Below are 15,379 nucleotides of genomic sequence, written 5' to 3' on the forward strand. Positions count from 1 at the left end.
CCTGACCTCATGTGACATTACAGTAAATATATAAACACTGTACACACTTGTATATAATTAACTTCAAACTAAGAATGGTGGCAGATCCCTATAATCTAGTACTTGGGAAACTGAGACAGGAGGATCACAGGTTCAAGGCCAGCCTAAGCAATTTAGTGAGATCCTGTTTCAAAATAAAAAGGCCTTGGGAGTGTAGCTCAGACACAGAACACCCTTGGGTTGGATCCCCAGTACCACACACCCACACTCAAAAAACACAAAATTGTTAGCTTCAGGCTGTGTATGCATGAAATATAAATTACTTTCATGTTTAGATTTGGGATATATGGAGGTATTCCAGTGTTGAAAAAACATGAAGCAAACGTCATACATTTCTGGTCCCAGGCATTTCAGATGAGGGATGTTCACCCAGTAGTATAAATAAGACGTTGGAAACAGGATATGTCAAAATCCAGTAATTCTCAAAGCATATTCTACCCATTTTTGTGGATGCGGTTAAAAAAAATAAGACACCCTTTTGGCTTTGAAGCTCCAGCTCTGTGCATCTCAGTTTCTTCTTCTATAAAATGAGGTGATTTATTGTCTGGCATTCTGAATGGTCAGTGAATATAAATAATTTAAAATAGTACTGCCCTAGAACATCAGTATGTGAGATGGATTCGCCTGTGAGTAACAGGAAACTCCAACCAGCAAGTGGCTTAAAAGATTAAAATTTATTTCCCACTCATAAAAGTGGACACAGGCCTGATACAGAGTTTAATGTCCTAAGGATCTACTGATATCCCCGTTTCCCTGTGCCCACTCCGCTCTGCAGCTCCATGGAAACTTCATTCTTACTGAGCAGGCCTGTGGCATCTACACCGACAAGGAGCAGGATGAGGAAGGGGTGAAGCAGAGGCAGAAGGCTTCTGCTGTAAGTGTCTGCACGTCCATCACGCTGGCCAGAGCTGAGAGAACCGAGATGTGCAGACATGCACAGCTGCGAGGAAGGCCGGGAGTCATCTGGGCAGGCGGAAAGTACTAAGTGCAGAGGATGACAGGAGAACAGAACTGGGAAGGGGTGAGGCAGACGATGAACCATCGGGCTCTGCTACAGTCTTCAGGGAAAACCAAGGGCATTTGCTCTTACATCTCTAACTCTTAAAAACAACAACAAGCCGAGCCGGGTGGCACACACTTGTAATCCTCAGTACTTGGGAGGCCAAGATAGGAAGCTCACAGTTCGCGGCTAGCCTCTGCTACTTAGTGAGGTTCTTCGCAATATAGCGAGACCCTGTTTCAAAATAGTTAAAATTAGGGCTGGGAGTGTAGCTCGGAAGTAGAATGCCCCTAGGTTCAATCCCAGTACCACACACACACAAAAAAAAAGAAAATAGGGTTGGGAGTATAAGTCAGAAGTAGAATGCCCCTGGGTTCCTTCCCAAGTACCACACAAAAAAAGGAGGATTCTATATTTTTAGTAGCTGGTGTTGATTCTCTAAAAGGAAATGTCTTTTTAAAAAGCTTGTAATAGAAACATCTCCAGAATATGTCATTCTCTTTTTTTGCACTTGAATCTTCCAAGAGAGACCTATCGAATGTATTTTCTGCTTTGAATTCTAGAGACTATATTATGTTTATAAGCTAACCTCTCGTGAGTTGAGTTAATGTGAGTTTTTCCACAGAGCCCAGTAACCCCTGGGGAAAATGATCAGGCAGAGAATAGTCCCTAGATATAGTGACCTTACTGGGAATGTACACCGTGTTAGGTTCATTTGGGGTGACCCACCCATCTCTTATTCCTAATGTATGTGTGTGTGTGGGGGGGTGTAGTCTACTATATCCATATAAATCAAAATAGTGGTGCTTTGCATGATTAAAATAGTAGTGACCTTATAAAATGTTTTTAGAAAGGAAAGAGCTTGCCAGGCATGGTGGTGCACGCTTGTAATCCCCGCGCTTGGGAGGCAGAGACAGGAGGATCGTGCCTGTTTCCAAATAAGAACATAAAATAGGTCTGGGAGTGTAGCCCAGAGGTAAAAGGCCCTTGGGTTCCATCCCCAGTACCACCAAAAAAAAAAAAAAAAAAAGGAAAGAGCTTTCAGCCAGGCGTGGTGGCGCACGCTTATAATCCCCCCGCTTGGGAGGCTGAGACTAGGATCGCACAGGAGGTAGAAGGGTTTCTTCCCCAGTAACACCAAAAAAAGAAAGAAAAAGAGCTTTCAGAGCTAGTGATATTGCAAGTCTTAACTCTTTAACCATTTGGGAGCCAGGTGTGATGGTGCACACCTGTAATTCTAGTACTTGAGAGGCTAAGACCAGGATTGTAGGTTCTAAGCCAGCCTCAGCAACTTAGACCTTGTTTCAAAATAAAAAATAAAATAGGGCTGAGGAGCTCAAAGATAGAATGCCATTGGGTTTGACCTCCAGTAACTTACACACACACACACACACACACACACACACACACACACACACACAGAGCCATCGGAGAGAAATGATTCACCAATCTGGAATGATTGTGGCCTATTAAGAATTTTTCAGTGTATAAAATTAGCAGAACCAGATCCATCCCATTTAATATTTAAAATAGTAAAGTAAGCCGGGCGTGGTGGCGCACGCTTGTAATCCCCGCACTTGGGAGGCAGAGACAGGAGGATCGCGCAGGTTTGAAGCCAGCCACGCGCGCTGGCTTAGGAGACCCTGTTTCCAAATAAAAATGTAAAAATAGGTCTGGGAGTGTAGCCCGGAGGTAGAAGGGCTTCCAGGAACCCCAGTACCACCAAAAAAAAAAAAAAAATAGTAAAGTAATATATTCTATCTGTCCCTTTGTATCAGCTCCATCCTTTGCCTGAAGTCATCTGAAGGATGGAGTCTTCCTGGTGTTTTTTTTGGTTGGGGGTGATACTGGGGGTGAAACCCAGGGGCTTTTCTACCTCCGGGCTCCACTCCCAGACATATTTAATATCTTATTTGGAAACAGGGTCTCACTAAGTTGCTGAGAGCCTCACTAAGTAGCTGAGGCTGGCTTCGAACCTGTGCGATCCTCCTGTCTCAGCCTCCCAAGCGCTGGGGAGTACAAGCAGACACCACCACTCCCGGCTCCTGTTTCTTTCTTAAAAGAATAAGGTGGCCGGGCGTGGTGGCACACACTTGTAATCCCCTAGTTTGGGAGGCGGAGACAGGAGGATTGCACAGGTTTGAAGCCAGCCGTGCTGGTTTAAGAGACCCTGTTTCCAAATTTAAAAAAAAAAGTATAATATAGGTATAGGAGTGTAGCCCGGAGGTAGAAGGGTTTCCAGGAACCCCAGTACCACACACACACAAAAAAGTAAGATCCCAACTCTGATAGTTTTTTAATACCACAGATTAGCCATCGGAAATTGTTGTCAAAATATAGCTGAACTAGCTGGGCGCGGTGGCGCACGCTTGTAATCCCAGCATTCGGGAGGCGAAGACAGGAGGATCGCGCTGGTTCGGAGCCAGCCTCGCTGGCTTAAGAGACCCTGTTTCTACATAAAAAAGTTAAAAAATAGGTCTGGGAGTGTAGCCTGTGGGAATGTATCCCGGAGGTAGAAGGGCTTCCAGGAACCCCAGTATCACCAAAAAAAAAAAAAAAAGAAAGAAAGAAAGAAAAAAAGAATAAAGAAAAAAAAATCTAGGGCAGTGGGTATAACTCGGAGGTCAAATGCTCCCGGGTACCATCTCCAGACCCCCAAAATAAACATATATATACACACACACATACATACATACATACACACACATATACATACACATATATATCTCGAGCACTAAACTAATGCCTGTTCCCCCAAATCATACTCCACTCCAGTTATTCAGAAATTTGCCCACTTTTGACCCAGGAAGATGTGGACAGGCCCAGTGATTGTGTGTGTGTGTGTGTGTGTGTGTGTGTGTGTATTACTAGAGATTGAACCTAGGGATGGTCTACCTCTAAGCTACATCCCAAGCCCTATTTTTAGTTTGAAAAAAGGTCTTGCTAGGTTGCTGAGGCAGGCTTCAAACCTGTGATCCTCCTGTCTCAGCCTCCAAGTACTGGGACTACAGGACAGGTGTGCACCACCACACCTGGCTCCAAGTGGTTTCCGACGCAGGAAATTTCAAACATTAACCCCAATACCAACATTGCACCAGAAAACCAAGAGCCTTTGATGGCAGGGGTGCGCATTCACCGTGTGTTGGGAACACCCCTGAGGAGGCGGTGCTGTACCTAGCGCTTCACAGGTGGGAAACTGAGACTTGCTTACAGTCCAAGCGAAGGGATTAGCTAAGCTCGAGTCCGCAGGGTTGACACCTCTGCTGTGGCGTCTTGTTTGACTTACTGCCGCGGAGCTTTGTCTGATTTATCCCCTTTTCTGATGAATTCTAAAGCATTGGTGGCATCACTGTCTCTCATTTTTTAAGGCTGTGCAGTGACAACCTTCCATTTTTTTTTCCCACTCTAGAAGTGCTTATAGTTTACTAAACTGACTTATTGTACTTTTAGTATATACAGTCTGCTTTCTAAGCTTTCTTCTTCAGAGATTCAGTCAAGCTCCTGTGGGAATTCTAAAGACCCACTACCCTTTCTGGTAATTAAGGATTCACCAGGAGGCTGGAAGCGTAGCTCAGCATGTGCAAGTCCCCGAGTTTGACCCTAGCCCCACACGTGGGCACACGCACACACACACTCACTTACCAGTAAAGTCCTGGAATTACTGTGCTCAACCCAGAACCCCCAAGAATAAGAGAACCTGTAGAGGTTTATAGATGACTCTCTCGCCGCTTCTCCCAGAATAGCTTGAGTCGGGGCCAAAGGCTCTAAACCTCCAGGGTTGAATTCGAATTGGGCATACTCACAGCTCAGCAACCTTTTTGCTAGCAGTTAAAGTATTGGGGGCCCATATGTAGAGAAAATTTAGTGTCTTCTAATATCCTTCATATATTTGGATTCAGTTGCTAATTTACTTTGAATACTGAACAAACTCAAGTCCTTTCATTTAAAAACAAATCCTTCATAACTGCTCCGTTTAGCAGAGTTGCGTTGATTTCTATCTGGTGTCCTGTGCTTTTCCAGGAACTTATAAATGATTGTTGATTGACTACAGTCAGATGTCTTAAATACCACCGACCTATTCAGATTATCACAGTCAGTAAGAGTGACTCTTGCCAGGCTTGGTGGTGCACACCTGTAGTACTAGTACTTGGGAGGCTGAGACAGGAAGGAGGATCGAAGGTTTGAGCCAGCCTCAGAAACTTAGTGTGTGGTGGCGCACGCTTGTAATCCCAGTACTTGGGAGGCTGAGGCAGGAGGATCACAGGTTTGCGGCCAGTCTTAGCAACTTAGACCGTTGCAAACTAAAAAATAATAAAATAAGACTAGGAGTATAGCTTGGAGGTAGAATGCCCCTGAGTTTAATCCACAGTAACACACACAAATACACTCTAATGATAATAATACTAAAATAAAATGGGCTCAGAGAGGGAATGCCCTTAGGTTCAATGTCCAATACAAAAAAAAAAGCGACTTTTTTTCTATCTTTAGGGTCACTGACTCTTTTGTTTTGGTGGTACTTGGGGTGGAACCCAGAGGCTTTCTACCTCCAGGCTATACTCCCAGACCTTTTTTTATATTTTATTTGGAAACAGGGTCTCACTAAGTTGCTGAGAGCCTCACTAAGTAGCTGAGGCTGGCTTCGAACCCGTGCTATCCTCCTATCTCAGCCTCCCAAGCGCGGGGATTACAAGCGTGCGCCACCACGCCCGGCATGGACACTGACTCTTTAATTCAGAATATGTTCTTGATATAACATAGACCTGGCAATTCCCAAGGCAGGTTTTCAATGTTCTGTGCTGTGTCAAGAAATGCCATGACATTTTCAGAATAAAATAAACCTTCATTAACTCTAGTTTAAAAGACACAGTTTCTTGTCACAGATTAGAAGAGACTAAAGAGATATGGTATCATTTAACCAGTTACATATTTAGGTTGCTTCCAGTCTTTTGCTTTTCAAACAAGGCTGTGTACATGTGTCTTGAAGTATACATGTGGGTCTATATATGAAGAGCCTGGTACATGTGTCTTGAAGTATACATGCGGGTTTATCTAAAAGATAAATTTCTTTCTTTTTTTTTTTTTTTTTTTTTTTGCAGGTCTGGGGATGGAACCCAGGGGCATTTGACCTCCGAGCTACACCCCCTGCCCTAATTTTTATTCTTTATTTTGAAACCGGGTCTCACTGAGTTGCAGAGGGCCTCACTAAGTAGCCGAGGCTGTCCGCGAACCACGATCCTCCAGTCTCAGCCTCCTGAATGCTGGGATTACAAGCATGTGCCATCACGCCCAGCTTAAAGATAACTTTCTAAATGTAGAATTGCTGGGTCAGTAGTTAAGCCCATGTCCAATATTTCTGGGTGTTGTCGTCTAAGCTGACAGCTATACTGACACTGTGTGAGGATGCTTCCTCAGACTCCAAGCAGGAAGCTTTTATGGATATGTTTTCTGAAGGTACAATACTGACATAGAAGGTCCTTCCCCATTTGAGATTTTTAAAATTTTTATATATTTTATTTATTTGTTTATTTTGGTGCTGTGGATTAGACCCAGGGCCATTCCACCTCTGAACTATACCCCCAACACTTTTTTATTTTGAAACAGGGCCTTGAGAAGTTGTTGAAGCTGGCCTCAAACCTCTGATCCTCCTGTCTCAGCTTCCCAAATACTAGGATTACAGGACTGTGCCACTGTGCCCAGCTGGTATCTTATTTTAATACTTAATAATTTCATTTTGCATATTTAAGTATTTGGCGCAGCTGACATATATTTTGAGTACAAATTTAGGGGTGTGTGTGTGTATGTGTGTTCGTTCTACTGGAGCTGGAACCCAGGGGCATTCTACCTCTGAGCAACACCTCCAGCCCTATTTTCCATTCTTTATTTTGAAATAGGGTCTCACTGAGTTGCAGAGGGCCTAAGTAGCTGAGGCTGTCCATGAACTGTGATCCTCTCGTCTCAGCCTTGCAAATGAGCATTCTGCATTCTCCAAAATCTGATGTGGTCCTTACTTTTTAAGGAAGAATTGTTTAGTGGGACTTTAAGTGTTTTGACATTCTATGCACTTCTAATGAATACTCACCAACTATCTTTTTTTGGATACTGAGTATCTACCCCGTACCAGGGACTGTTCCAAGGTCTGGACGCATAAACAAAACATTTATGGCAGGATTTCATCTCTTCTGGCAGTCTTAAGTCAGGCCACCTTGAGTGAGAGCCATCTGAGACAAACCTCAGCCTCAATCCTCGGGTTTATTTTATTAAGCATTTTTTATTAATTAAAATAACTTTAATTTTAAAAAGGCAGTATCGTGTTAGTGATAAATCCTGCATTACAAATGGAATCCGTGTGCTTTCTTTGACTTTAACGTTCTTGTGATGGCTGCTCTCAAGTTCCACTTTTTCTGAGCCTTCAGTAAGCATTGTAAGACAGTGATTTCTATTTTCCTTAGATATTTATGATCTTCATTAAGTTTTTAGTCCTAGATTATATATTTTTGAAAAATATGTGGGAAAATATACGCTGGGATTACAAGCGTGCACCACGCCTGGCTATTAAGGCTATGTTCGTTTTTCAGTTGGCTGCGCATTTGCCCAGTGTCATCATTGAATAACCCACCTTCCTGTTCACTAATTGGAAATGTCAGCTTTATGACTTTAAATTCTTGTATGATTCAACTTTCTTGTATCCACTGTGATAGATTAGGTTATGCCATGATAACAAACAATCTTGGAATCTTAGTTGCTTGCAACAATAAGAACTTTCCTTCCTTTTAGTGTATGTCCACCAGGAGTTAGCAGGGTTCCCTGTTCTCTATCTTGTCACTCAAGCACCAGGCTAACAGCTGCCATCATGACACACACCACCAGCTGACCTGGCTAAGGGAGAAAGGGGCCTGGAGAATCTGACACGTCAGTCAGATGTGCAGCCTAGAAGTTGCACGCATCAGTTCTCTTCACAGCTCCCTGTGGGGCGTTAGTCACATGACGTCACCGCAGTAAGGGCCAGGAAGTACAGTCAGGCTTGCCCGAAGATGGAGAGCTGAAAATACTTGGCAGACAGCCACTACGACTCACTGCCGTATCTCTGTTCTGTCCTTTCCGTCTGCCAGTTCACGTGTCAGTAGCTCGGTCTCTCCTTTGTAAAGTATCTCCGAGTATTCTCTCATTTTTATTTGAACTGAAATTAGCTTTTGTAACACCTTCATCTCAGAAAAAGACAAATGCAGTCTGTGTTTTTAATGTATCTGCATTGAATTTATACATTTTGAGAAAATTGGCGTTTTTATAATATTTAGAATCTTCACAACCAAAAAGAGGATGTATTATTTTAGTTATTCACATATTTTGTGTCTTTAATGTTCTATTTACATATTTATTTTTATTTATTTATTTATTTTTCGGTACTGGGAATGGAACCCAGGGGCCTTCTACCTCCGGGCTACACTCCCAGACCTATTTTATATTTTTTTACTTGGAAACAGGGTCTCTTAAGCCAGCTGAGGCTGGCTCTGAACCTGCGTGATCCTCCTGTCTCAGCCTCCCAAGCGCAGGGTTTACAAGTGTGCGCCACCATGCCCAGCTGTCTTTTTATTATATTATTATTATTATTATTATTATTATTATTATTATTATTATTATTTTGGTGGTACTGGGGTTTCTGGAAGCCCTTCTACCTCTGGGCTACACTCCCAGACCTAATTTTATACTTTTTTATTTGGAAACAGGGTCTCTTAAGCCAGCGTGGCTGGCTTCGAGCCTGCGTGATCCTCCTGTCTCTGCCTCCCAAGCGCGGGGATGACAAGCGTGTGCCATCACACCCAGCTCTCTTTTTATTTTTTTAAACAGTCTCATTGAGTTGCGAAGGGCCTGGCTATGTATCTGAGGCTGCTGTGAACTGTGATCCTCGGTTCTCAGCCTCCTGAATGCTGGGAGTATAAGCATGTTGCCACCACGCCTGACTTATTTTATTTTTTATTTTATTTTATTTTTTCCAGTACTAGGGATGGAACCCAGGGGCATTCTATCTCCGAGTGACACCCCAATCCCTATTTTCTATTCTTTATTTTTGAAACAGGGTCTCACTGAGTTGCAAAGGGGCCTCATTAAGTAGCTGAGGCTGTCCTTTTGATGCCTGGCATCAAAAGATATTTTTAAAAACTTTCTCGCTAAAAATTTTATTTTAGCTGGGCATGGTGGCACACACTTGTAATCCCCGCATTTGGGAGGCTCAGATAGGAGGATCACAGTTTGAGGACAGTCTCAGCTACTTAGTGAGGCCCTTTGCAACTCAGTGAGACCCTGTTTCAAAATAAAGAATAAGAAGTAGGGCTGGGGCATGTAGCTCAGAGGTAAAATGCCCCTGGATTCCATCCCAACACACACACAATTTTTTTCATTTTATGATCTTTTCCCATATTAATCCCAGTAAATAAATAGATTAACATAACACTAAGTACTATTTATTCCAGTAAGTGGAAGTACTTGCCAAATTTTTGAGAATTCTATATGTTTTGTGCTCTACCTGTATAAGAAGAGGAAGCTTGGGCTGGGCATGGCAGTGCATGCTGGGAATGCCAGCACTTGGGAGGCTGAGACAGGAGGGTCACAGGTTCACGGCCACCCTCAACTCTGCAACTTAGTGAGACGCTGTTTCAAAAGAAAGAATAAAATAGGACTGGGGGTGTAGCTTGGGAGGTAGAATGCCCCTGGGTTTAACCCCCCGTTCCACAAAAAAAGAAAAAACCCAGGAAGCTGAGAGCCATTAATGTGAACTGAGATCTGGCTGTAAATGAAGGGCTTCACGTACCCACCATCCGTCAAACATGGAGATGCTGACAACCCCGCGCCACGGTGACCAGAGCGCATGGGAGGAGCAGGGGTGTTCTTGCCCTGTGTGCTTACAGCGCTTTGTTGTGAAGAAAACGTTTTGTTGCGGAACAACGATCAGCTTTTTGTCTGAAATTAAGCAGGCATATTGTGCGTAGAGTTACTTCATGTTAATCTGGGAACTGCTCTCCACTGCCTGTTTCTGTTTCACTACCTTTATGTAATGACAGCTATGGAGTTTAACTTGAGAGGATTTCTTCCTTTATAACCTGTCCTCTTTCTATCTCAAGATAAAGAGGATTTCATCCTCTTTCTATCTCAGGATTATTCTCAGGTTTTTTTTGTTTTTTGTTTTTTTATAATTCATGCTTTTAAAAAATTCTGCCGCCGGGCGTGGTGGCGCACGCTTGTAATCCCAGCATTTGGGAGGCTGAGACCTGGAGGATCGTGGTTCATGGACAGCCTCAGCTACTTAGTGAGGCCCTCTGCAACTCAGTGAGACCTGGTTTCAAAATAAAGAATAAAAAATAGGGCAGGGGGTGTAGCTCGGAGGTTGAATGCCCCTGGGTTCCATCCCCAGACCCGCAAAAAAATAAATAAATAAAAAATTTAAAAAAATTCTGCCTTCAGAGCTGGGCATGATGCTTGTAATCCCAGTGACTCAGGAGGCTGAGGCAGAAGGATCGCAAACTCAAGGCCCAGTTGGGAAACTTAGACCCTGTCTCAGAAATAAAATTAGAAAGCAGCTGGTGATATAGCTCAGAGGCAGAATGTTCCTGGATTCAATCTCCAGTACGCCCCTACACACACACACGCACACACACACACACACACACACACGTCCTCTCAGTTAATTGCAAAACCATGAATCAAATAGAAGCCAATGGTTGAATGCTGATAAACAGGTTCTTTGTAAAATTATAACATATGCTCTGTGTGCCTGGGGTAGAGAGGTCAGGAGGTGATATGAGACATCAAATTTGAAACTCTTTCTGTCTTAAAAAAGGGACGATCTGATGGATTTTAAAATTGAAAATAAGACTTTATTATTATTTAAAAGTGAAAAAGGAGGTCATTATGAAACTGACACAGAATAATTATCAGGAATAAATCAAAGTACAATTATACCTATCAAAATAACAAACATTTGAAATAAAAAATGTTCAAGAAGACAACCTCACTTATGGTAAACAAGTTAAAGATAGGAACTCAGGCTTGATTTCTAGAACGTTGGCAATAGCAGCAAAGAGAAAAGCTGTGCACAAACCCAGTGAAGAAAACAGTGGCAGAAGAAGGGGCCCAACCACAGAGGGGTTGGGATGGTCAGTAATGGCGCCGAGGAGGACGGAAGAGACAAAGTCAGGAGGGTCGTGGTTCCCGCCAGCCTCAGCTACTTGGTGAGGCCCTCTGCAACTCAGGGAGGCCCTGCTTCAAAATGCAGAATAACAGATAGGCCTGGGGGCGTATCTTGGTGGTAGAATGCCCCTGGGTGCCATCCCCAGTACCAAAAAGGAAAGAAAAAAGAAAGAAGCTAGGGATCCAGTAATCTGAAACAAATTTTATTTGGTGATAGTTTTTATAATTATTTTAGATGATATATAAATAGAAAGTTTATATGGGAAGTTATTATGTTCAGTACTTGGGAGGCTGAGACAGGAAGATTGTAGGTTTGTGGCCAACCTCAGCAACTTAAGCCCTCCATAACCTAGTGAGACCCTGTTTCAAAATAAAAGAATAAAATAGGCCTGTGGGTGTAGCTCAGAGGTAGAATGCCCCTGGGTTCCATCCCTAGCATCACAAAAAAAAAAAAAAAAAAAAAAGGAAAGGAAGGAAGGAAGGGGAAAAGAAAGCTGAGTGTGGTGGCGCACACTTGTAATCCCATAATTCCAGACGCTGAGACAGGAGAATCGCGGTTTGCGGCCAGCCTCAGCTACTTAGTGAGGCTCTTTGCAACTCAGTGAGACCCTGTTTCAAAATAAAGAATAAAAAAAATAAGGGCTGAGTATCCTGTGGACACTTTATTAAGATTTATTTTTTATGGCAGACAGCTGCCCCTGTCTTAAAAATTGCTCAAGTTTAGGCTCAAATAAATGCAAAAAAACAGCTTTCCTATATGTCAGGAGAAGCAGTTTAGAAAGTATAACAGAAAAAAGAATGTCATTCTTATATGTAATAACTCTGACTAAAGTACAAAACCTGTCTGAATGAGCTGTAAAATCGATTGAGAATATAAAATATAAAAAGCTAGAATAAGTGAAAAGATAAATCATGTGTCTGAATAGAAAGACCAGTTTTAGCCTATTTTGTTCTAGCAATACTAGAGATTAGGTATTTTATTTATTTATTGGTACTAGGGATTGAACCTAAAGGCTTTCTACCTCCTAGTTACACCCCCAGCCCTATTTTATTTCTTCTTTGGAAACAGGGTCTCACTAGGTTGTGAGAGTCTTGCTAAGTTACCAAAGCTGGCTTGGAACCTGTGATTCTACTGTCTCAGTATGCCAAGTACTGGATTATAAGTGTGTGCCATCACTCCTGTCTGAGACTAGGTGTTTTATTTATTTATTTATTTATTTATTTATTTATTTATTTATTTTATTTGCAGGTCTAGGGATGGAACCCAGGGGCATTCAACCTCCGAGCTAGAGCCCGTCCTATTTTTTTTTTTATTATTTATTTATTTATTTATTTGGTGGTACTGGGGTTCCTGGAAACCCTTCTACCTCTGGGCTGCGCTCCCAGACCTATTATATATAAATATATAAAAATTTTTTTAAAAATTTGGAAACAAGGTCTCTGGCTTGGAACCTGCGTGATCCTCCTGTCTCCGCCTCCCAAGCACGGGGATTACAAGTGTGCGCCACCACGCCTGGCTATTTATTACTTATTTTGAAACTGGGTCTCACTAAGTTATGGAGGGCCTCACTAAATAGCTGAGGCTGTCCATGAACCGCAGTCCTCGGGTCTCAGCCTCCTAAATGCTGGGATTACCAGCATGCGCCACCACACCTGGCTGAGACTAGGTATTGTAAATGAATAGAATTTTTTCCTTCACAGTTCTAGAGGTTGGGAAGTCCAAGATCAAGGGGGCAGTATCAGACAAGGGCATTCTTGGCGGTCCTAACGTGGTGGTAGTACAAAGAAGAGGGTGAGTGCGAGTCAAAGGGAGGCAGGCAGGACGCAGCCTCTTATGAGGAGCCAGCTCCTGTGGTAATGGCACTAATCCATTCATGGCGGAGAGCCCCCATGGCCTAATCCCCCTCAAAGGTCTCACCTCCTAATACAGTTACAATGGCAATTAAATTATTTCCCTACCATGGAACATTACTGTATCATGCATGAATTATAGTATGCTAAAAGTTATACTAAAACAAAGCATTGGAGCCAGACCTGATGGTGCATGCCTATAATCCCAATACTTGGGAGGCTGAGACAGGAGGACCACAGATTCAAGGACAGCCTCAGTAAGTAACGAGATTCTCATCAACCTAGCATGTCTCTGTTTCAAAATAAAAATAAAATTGGGCTGGGGTGTGGCTCGTAGGTAAAATGCCCCTGGGTTCAATCCTCAGTACCAAAAGAAAAAAGAGCATTGGATACGGATGCAGGACATCATGGACAGGTAAAAGGAACAGACTCCAAAGTCAAGAGACTGAGGCTTGTAGAAGAAGTAGAGCAAAAAAAGGAAGAAATTTAAGATAGTGGAAAAAGGGTTTCATGAATGCTGATATTGGAACAAATGACTTACTTGGAAAAATGACTGTAGGTCTTTTTTCCATGCCATGAGTTCAAGATGGATTAAACATTTAAGGAGGAAAGCCATGCACATATTAAACGTGTCAAGTTGCCAAGTTTCTATAATGTGCAGGAAACCAGAGATAGAAACCATAAGGCAGGGGCACAAACTCGGGGCCAGCAGGGGCCAGGAAGAACTTGAATTAGCCAGGCCTACCGAGCAGGATAAAATCACGGGCCCTCAGCGTAACTTGCTGAGCTGCATCCCCGGCCCTTCTTATTTTGTTTAAGTTGCAGTGTGGCCTTGAACTTGTGATCTCTTGCCTCTACCTAGCTGCAGATGCCACCTCTTAGAGTTTTCATACTCTCTGATTTCTGTTATCTTACTCATCCTGGCAATCCTTTAAAGTCAGTAAGATATGCATTATCCCACTGAAAGATGAAAAGATTGCGGTGTAGTTGGGACAAGTGCTGCCATTTCGCTAGTGAAATCCTGGGAACAAGCATTCATGTTTACTAGCTTCAGTCCACCCCTTTTCCCACTTTCTGTTTACCTGTTTCCGCTGTATTAGCCCGCCCAGCACAGGTATTTAATCTCCTATTTCCTAGCGTAAGAAGTATTTTACCAAGCAAAATTTTTCTAGAAGGGACATTACTTTTGTTTTTGTTTGTTTGGTTTTTGTTTCGCAGTACTGGGGATGGAACCCAGAGGGATTCTACCTCCGGGCTATACTCCCAGACCTATTTTATATTTTTGGAAACAGGGTCTTACTAACTTGCTAAGAGCCTTGCTTAAGTAGCTGAGGCTGGCTTCAAACCTGTGCGATCCTCCTGTCTCAGCCTCCCAAGCACGGGGATTACAAGTGTGTCCCACCACGCCAGGCCCTATTTTTGTTGTTGTTTTTAAATGGTCTCACTAGGTTACTGAGAATCTCGCTAAATTAATGAGGCTGGTCTTGAATTTGCAGTCCTCCTGTTTTAGCCTCCCAAGTACTGGGATTACAACACATGCACCTGGCTAGAGGCTGGAAATTAAAGCAATAATAAGACAGGTTTCAGATGTAGCCAGTCAGTATCTCGATGTCATATACAGTTTAAATATAATGCTCTTCTGGGAACCAACAAGGACACTAAAGATATGTGGACACTAATTGATCGTGCTTAAATAAAGGTTGCTTTGTTTGCCTGGTGAGGTTTTGTTTGTCTTGGTAGCAGTCATAGTTATAATTCAGTTGTCAGTTTTGGTCTTAATTAGCAAACCTGGAAGGAGTCTTTATTTTTTAAAGAATTGAAACAAGGAAAGTTCTAGTGAAAAAGTATGATGAGTCACTTTCTCACTCCACTTGTGGGAGTTGTCTGTGTAGTGATCCGTATTACAAGCACATCTTTAAATGTTTAAACAACATGTGCTGTTTCTCTCAGTATAAAGTAAAACAAGACAGCCAGGCATGGTGGTGCACACCTGTAATCCCAGGACTTGGGAGGCTGAGACAGGAGGATCACAGGTTTGAAGCCAGCCTCGGCAACGTAGGCTCTAAGCAACTTAGCGAGACTCTGTTTCCAAATAAAAAATAAAATAGGGCTGAGGGTATAGCTGGGGGGGTAGAAGGCCCCGGGGTTCTACCTCTGGTACCACAAAGGCATAAAAAGCGTAAAATAAGGACAAGAGTTGGGCATATAGACTGGGAACGCCGTCCCTGGAGTGGGGAGCCCCAGCTCCCGTGCGTAGTCAGCATCAGCCGCGCAGACATAGTTGATTTCAGTCGTGGCTTCAGTGTT

The sequence above is a fragment of the Muscardinus avellanarius genome (genome assembly GCF_963383645.1).
Source record: "Muscardinus avellanarius genome assembly, chromosome: 19".
Classification (NCBI taxonomy): domain Eukaryota; kingdom Metazoa; phylum Chordata; class Mammalia; order Rodentia; family Gliridae; genus Muscardinus; species Muscardinus avellanarius.